This window comes from Ptiloglossa arizonensis, unplaced genomic scaffold (assembly GCF_051014685.1).
Source record: "Ptiloglossa arizonensis isolate GNS036 unplaced genomic scaffold, iyPtiAriz1_principal scaffold0190, whole genome shotgun sequence".
NCBI lineage: Eukaryota > Metazoa > Arthropoda > Insecta > Hymenoptera > Colletidae > Ptiloglossa > Ptiloglossa arizonensis.
In genome coordinates, this window is record NW_027478560.1 from 450,001 (window position 1) to 457,500 (window position 7,500).

A 7,500-nucleotide genomic window follows, 5' to 3' on the forward strand; every position below is an offset into this window, starting at 1 on the left:
GTGTGCCTAACGTGTGGATAGCTCGAAATTTTCGTTCCGGACCGATGTGACCGGGAAGCAACACGCCGCTGGGACTTTTTTTTTTTTTTTTTTTTTTTTTTTTTAACGTGGGGGAAATCTTCGAAAGACCCCCCCGCCGCCTGGGGAGGGGCGGGGGGAGTGTGGGATTCCCCGCGCCCGGAGGAAACCCATCGGGCGCGGGACCTACCCACTAAAACCCACCACGGTGGCCATCCTCGCACTATGCAGGGGGAGCACCTGGGACCGAAGACATCATAACATCAGGTGCTCCCCCGTGCAGGGCTCTCGCGCCCGTGTCCTCCCGTTCCAGGGAAGGGAGGGGGTACTTCACCCTCCCTTCCCTGTTTTCTCCTCGGCGCTCTGGCGCCCGACGTCGGAGCAGGGCCACACTGCTCCGACGTCCCACTCCCGGGGGCCGCCCGAGGGCGGCCGCGAGTCCCACACTCGCGACCGCCCACGGCCCCCATAGCCGCGCCGGAGGCACGGCCCTGGGACCGTGCCGTCGGCGCGGCCGCACCCGGCCGTACGCTCCCGAGGGCGGCTCTGGCCTCTCCGCCCTCGAGAGCGTCGCCGTCCCTTACTCTTCCCACCCTTCACACGACGGGCGGTGGCACGAGCCTCAAGGGCTACGCACCCCCGCCCGCCGCTCTCAGGGTGGCCTCCCCGGCCCTTCCGGAGGCCCACCCGCCCCCGGCCTCGGACGGGGCCTCGCTCGCGGACGCCCGCTCTCGCGAATGCGGCTCGCGGCCTCCTTCTGCGAGATTACCTCCTCGCAGAAGGAGGACACGGCCCGCCACTTCGTCTCGCTGCCGAGCATGGCCTGTACCACGCCCGGCAGCGATAGGTCCGCCCCAATCACGGCCGTGAGGACACGGCGCTCCACCCCCCAGGCCGGACACACCTCGAGGGTGTGTTGCGCCGTGTCCTCGTCCGCTGGACAGTGCCAGCAGCGCGCCGCCTCCTCCACACCGATCCGGCACAGGTACTGTCCGAAGCATCCGTGCCCGGACAGCACCTGCACCAACCGGTAGGTGAGTGAGCCGAAGCGCCTACCCAGCCACTCAAACAGGACCGGCCGGATAGCCCGGACAGTCCTCTGGCCGAACAACGGCTCGGCCAGCCGCTGCTGCCAAAGCTGCAGCATGGACTCCCGGGCCTGGCGCCTGAGGGCCTCCACCTCGCATCCCGCCAGGACCACCCCATCCTCGCGGGCGCGCATGCGGCCCTCGTAGAAAGCCGCATGCGCGCCCGCGATCAAGTCCGCCGGGGGTAGCCCTGACAGGACGCTCGCCGCCTCATACGAAACGGTCCGGTACCCCCGGGCGATCCGCAATGCAAGCCGCCTTTGAACCCGGCGCAGCAATACCTTGCTGCGCCGGGAGGCGGCCAGGTCGCCCGCCCAAACGGGGGCCCCGTATAGGGCCACCGAGTGGACCATTCCCGCGTAGAGGCGGCGAACCCGGTCACTCGGGCCCCGCAGGTTGGGGAGGATACGGCCCAAAGCGCCAACTATCCCCTCCAACCGCGGGGCCAGGGCCCGGAAATGACCCTCGAAGCGCCAGTGGCTGTCGAGGCGAAGTCCCAGATATTTCATCTGAGACCTCACCTCGACGTCTGTCTCACCCACCCGGATCAGGGGGGGAGGCGGCTCTCCCCGGGGTCTATACATCCCGAGTACCTCGGTTTTGTGGAGAGCCACCTCCAAACCGATCCCCCTGATCCGGGAGACGACGCGCCGGGCACCGTCCTCGGCGGCCCGAACAGCCCCCCTCCAGTCCCCCCCGACGGCCAACAACAAGGTGTCGTCCGCGTAGCACGTCAGACTGACGCCGTCGGGGAGGTCTTCGGCCCGCAGGACGGTGTCGTACCCGAGGTTCCACAGCAGGGGTCCTAACACCGACCCCTGCGGAACCCCGGAGTACACCGCTCTCCTCTCCGTCCCGCACCGGCCCGGATACTCGATCCACCTGTCGCGGAGGTAGTCCTCGACGACTGCCCTAAGGTAGGCGGGGACTCGATGTTCCTCAAGCCCCCGCCTAATCGCCTCCCAGGGTAGGGTGTTAAACGCATTGGCGATGTCCAAGGACACCGCCAATGCCACCCCACCCCGGGAGACCGCCGAGGCCGAGAGGGACCGGACGCGTCGAATCGCGTCGATCGTCGACCGGCCCTCCCGGAACCCGAACTGGCACTCCGCCAGCCCGGGCCCACCCCGCGACAGGTGCCCGACGATGCGGGCCGCCACGACTCTTTCCAGGAGCTTGCCCACATCGTCGAGCAGGCAAATCGGCCGGTACGCGGACGGAGAGTCCGCGGGCCTACCCTCTTTCCGGAGGAGGACCATTCGGGCCACCTTCCATGCGGAGGGGAATCGCCCGGCCTCCAGGCAGCGGTCGAATAGCTCCCGGAGGCCGTCACCCAGGACGTCCGCGGCCAAGACCAAGACTCGGCCGGGCACTCCCGAAGGACCCGGGGCAGTATCCTTCGCCCCGAGTCTTCGGATGGCCGCGGCTAGCTCCCCAGCCGAGACCCCCAGCTCCGCGGACCAGGTGGTCGGGTCCGCAGAGGGACGTGGCCCGCTCTCCCCCACGATCGGGAAGAGCGTGTCGACCACGTCCCTCAAGAGCTGGGGGTCGAGACCCTCGGTGATCGGGGGCGCCCATGGCCGGAGTTTATTCAGAACTATCCGGTATGGGCGCCCCCATGGATCCCGCTCGAGGGTCTCGAGGAGCTCCTTCCAGCTCTGGGCCTTGGCCCGTTTGATGGCGACCTGCAGAGCCCTCTTTCCCGCGCGATAGGACTCGTACAGTTCCGCCGCCCTAGCCCGCGCGCCGTCGTCGCCGTTCCGTCCGGCCCGACGACGCGCGCGGGTGTACTGGCGTCGGGCCCGGACGCATGCTTTCCGCAATTCCCCGATTTCGCCCGACCACCAGTACACCGCCCGACGAGGAGACCGCGGCCCGGCCCGGGGCATCGCCGCGTCGCAAATGCGCGCGATGGCGCTCCCGAGCCGAGCCACGGCCCCCTCCAGGTCGGGCAGCCTGGTCTCCCGTCGAGGCCAGGTTTCGGCCAGAGCGGCTGCCACCAGGACGTCCTTGTCAAGGCGCCGAAGCGCCCATCTGCGTGGTGGTGGTGGGGCGCTACCCGCTCCCGGGCGGAGGCGTCGGTGCGGGGCCGCGGCGGCCTCGGGGGAGGTCAAGACCACGCGGATATACCGGTGGTCCGATAATGTCTCCTCCCCCACCACCACGTCCCACCCGGACACCATACGCGCGGCGCCGGGGGATCCAAACGTCAAATCCACTATGGACCCTCCCCCGCGCCGCACGCACGTCAGCTCCGACCCCCGGTTAATCAACCGGAGGTCAAAGCCCGCCGCCCAGTCGCCCAGAGCCTCGCCCCTCCGATTGGTCCTGGGGGACCCCCATGCCACAGACCAGGCATTGAAGTCCCCCAGGACCAGCACCGGCCGGGGCGCAATCCTTGTGAGGCACGCCCCCACCCCGGCCAGGTACTGCTCGAAGGCAGCAAGGCCGCAGTTGGGCGAAACGTAGCACCCCACCACGGCGACTCCCCCCCACTGGACGGCGACGAATCCCGCCCCGTTCTCCAGTAAGGAGAACGGAGGGGACCCGTCACCGCCCTGCCACACAGCCGCCACCAAGCCGCCCGCATCCCCCATCCAATGCGGATGGTCGGGGACGCGGTACGGCTCGGCGGCGACTGCCAGACCACCCCCCCACTCCGCCAGCGTCTGACACATCAGGTCCTGCGCTGCACGGCAGTGGTTGAGGTTGGCCTGCAGGAGGAGGCGGGGAGCCATTATTTGATGGCCTCCTCACCGCCTCCTGGTGGCACCTCCGTGAGGACGGCGGCGGGGCCGATGTCCACCTCCATCGCGGACACCAACGCCGTCGCCGCCTCCGACCTCTTCCTTGCGGCCGTCGCGTCGGTCGCGGCCAGGTCCGCGGGCGCCGCGGCGCTCGCAGCTGGGGCCGCTCTCACCGGCGCCGGGAGCGGCCCCGGCGCCCCCCTCCTCTGCCCTCGTCGGGATGGGGGGGTACACTGCTTCCCCCCCATTCGGTGCGCGGCGGGTCTCCCCATGTCCGCACACAGCGGGCACTTGGGGGCCGCCGCGCAGTGGCTCGCGCGGTGGCCTTCGGCACCGCAGCGGTAACAAGCACCGCTGCGGTCCACCGCGGAGGTGCACCGCTGCCTGACATGGCCCGTCTCCAGGCAGCGGTAGCACTGGAGTGGGCGTTGGGCGAGGACCTCGATCCTCGCCGACACCCACCCCACCACGATCCTCCCGACTGCTTCTAACTTCCGGGCAGCCGGAAGAGGGCACCGTGCCCACACCGCTCCCAGGCCGGAGGAGGACCGCCGGACCTCCCCGGTCCGGATGTCCCCCTCAGAGCAGCCACCGGCCTGGGCCAGCGCCCTGGCCACCTCCTCCCGGGTGACCGAGTCGTCCAGCCCACAAACGCGCAGCTCCGCGCTCTTTGTGGGCCGGGCGACCCTGACACCCCGGGGTGCCAAGGCCTCGCCCAGCTTTTCGGCCAGTCGGTCCGCCCTGGCTGCGTTGTCGGGGCCGCTCACGCGCAGCATGAGCGCCCCCGTCACCGCCCATCTCGGGCGGACCGACTCGATGGCGAGTGCGGCCAAGGATATATTTTCCTTGGCCGCTGCCATCACCTCCCCGTAGGAGACGCCCCCCCCCTCCGGGACGGTCAGCATAACTGCTGCCGTTGAAGGGGGGCGTCCCAGACGGGGCTTCGCCCTCCCCGCCTTTCCGTCCCTCTTCGGGGCAACCGGCGGGGGAGGCGGCGGCACCCGGGCCGCCCTCCTCGCCGTCCTTCCCGCCCTTCGGCCCAGCACTTCGGTCCACAAGGGACCGGATGGGGGCGGCGGCGGAGGCATTTGTGCCCCCGCCGTCGCCCCCACCACGGCACCCCTGCCCTTCGTCTTTGCCGCAGGGCCCGGAACCGCGATGGTCCCCCCCTGCGGTTCCCCGCCCCCCGGTTGTTTCCCGGGCCCGGTCCTCGGTCCCGCCGGCGCTCCGCCCTTGGGGCGAAGCGCCGCCCGGATTTCGCCGCGGATGACGGCCATCATGGCCGCCATCTTGGCGTCCATGAGGAGCTCGATGCTCCTCATGGACGTCGCTGGTGTGGGGGGAGCTCCCGCCTTCCCCCTCCCACACGTGCAGTCGCCCGTCGGCCCCGGATGCGGGCGCCTCCTAAGGGCGTCCGTCTCCCTCCGCGAGCACGCCAGCTCGTCTTGCAGCGCCTCCACACGCTGCCTTAGCTGGGCGTTCGTGCTCTCCAAGGCAGCTGGGACACGTCGTTCCAGCTCCTGGAGAGCCCTCCGCGCCTCCGTCGCGGCCTGGCCAACCGACCTCGCGGAGGCTGTAGTCAGCCCCCGCGAGGTGGTGGCCACCTTCTCAATAGACCTCAGGGACGAGGCAATACGGGCCGATACATGGGCCGTATCCTCGTCCCTGAGGTCCTCCTCCCCGTCGCTCACCGTGAGCAACGGTGGAGCAGCGGACGTGGACGGAGCTTCCTCCGTCCTCCGCCCCTCCACCGTCCTGCGCCTCTTTACGCCCGCGGCGCTGGTCGCGGACGCCAGGGACGAGACCGACGCCGTCTCGTCCCCCTCCTCGAACGGCGCCCGGTGGGGCACGAGTGCCCCCTCCGTCGCCACACTTCGCGCCACTCGCTCCGACCCCCCTCCCCCTTTTTTCTTTTTTGGCATATTACTCATTTTTTTTTTCCCACGCGTAGGTCGGAAAGTAAGTCGACCCGGGCAGAGCCGCCATACCCGGGCAGGCCTAAATACTCCGGGGGGTCGGCAGGTACCCCGGAGTTGGCCGCTTGGGATTGGGGCCTCCCCCCCAACCACGCATCCCATCACCGCGCACCGTAGCTTAGGATTGGAGGGCAATTTATAGAGTTACCATCCTCGCGGCCCGGGCGGTAAAGCCAAGGCCCCCGTCCCTCCTGCCGTCACGTACCACTCTCAAAGCCAAAAGAGGAATTGGGAGTGGGTCGTTGCGACGACCAACAGGAGTCTTACGGTGTGGTTTGGCATCGGGCACCTCGGGTTTGCCAGTCCCGTACTGTAGCAACAAGCTACAGCCCCTGAGGGAACGCCGCTGGGACTTTGAAACTTTCGGCACGTATCGAACAGTTCTTCTCTATTATCTCGAGAACGGACACGACGACCGTACACTTTGAGCACACAGCAGCGTGTTTTAGCATGCCAGCTACACGGTGGTGTGCCTAACGTGTGGATAGCTCGAGATTTTCGTTCCGGACCGATGTGACCGGGAAGCATCACGCCGCTGGGACTTTGAAACTTTCGGCACGTATCGAACAGTTCTTCTCTATTATCTCGAGAACGGACACGACGACCGTACACTTTGAGCACACAGCAGCGTGTTTTAGCATGCCAGCTACACGGTGGTGTGCCTAACGTGTGGATAGCTCGAAATTTTCGTTCCGGACCGATGTGACCGGGAAACATCACGCCGCTGGGACTTTGAAACTTTCGGCACGTATCGAACAGTTCTTCTCTATTATCTCGAGAACGGACACGACGACCGTACACTTTGAGCACACAGCAGCGTGTTTTAGCATGCCAGCTACACGGTGGTGTGCCTAACGTGTGGATAGCTCGAAATTTTCGTTCCGGACCGATGTGACCGGGAAGCATCACGCCGCTGGGACTTTGAAACTTTCGGCACGTATCGAACAGTTCTTCTCTATTATCTCGAGAACGGACACGACGACCGTACACTTTGAGCACACAGCAGCGTGTTTTAGCATGCCAGCTACACGGTGGTGTGCCTAACGTGTGGATAGCTCGAAATTTTCGTTCCGGACCGATGTGACCGGGAAGCAACACGCCGCTGGGACTTTGAAACTTTCGGCACGTATCGAACAGTTCTTCTCTATTATCTCGAGAACGGACACGACGACCGTACACTTTGAGCACACACCAGCGTGTTTTAGCATGCCAGCTACACGGTGGTGTGCCTAACGTGTGGATAGCTCGAAATTTTCGTTCCGGACCGATGTGACCGGGAAGCAACACGCCGCTGGGACTTTGAAACTTTCGGCACGTATCGAACAGTTCTTCTCTATTATCTCGAGAACGGACACGACGACCGTACACTTTGAGCACACAGCAGCGTGTTTTAGCATGCCAGCTACACGGTGGTGTGCCTAACGTGTGGATAGCTCGAGATTTTCGTTCCGGACCGATGTGACCGGGAAGCATCACGCCGCTGGGACTTTGAAACTTTCGGCACGTATCGAACAGTTCTTCTCTATTATCTCGAGAACGGACACGACGACCGTACACTTTGAGCACACAGCAGCGTGTTTTAGCATGCCAGCTACACGGTGGTGTGCCTAACGTGTGGATAGCTCGAAATTTTCGTTCCGGACCGATGTGACCGGGAGGCAATACGGCCCT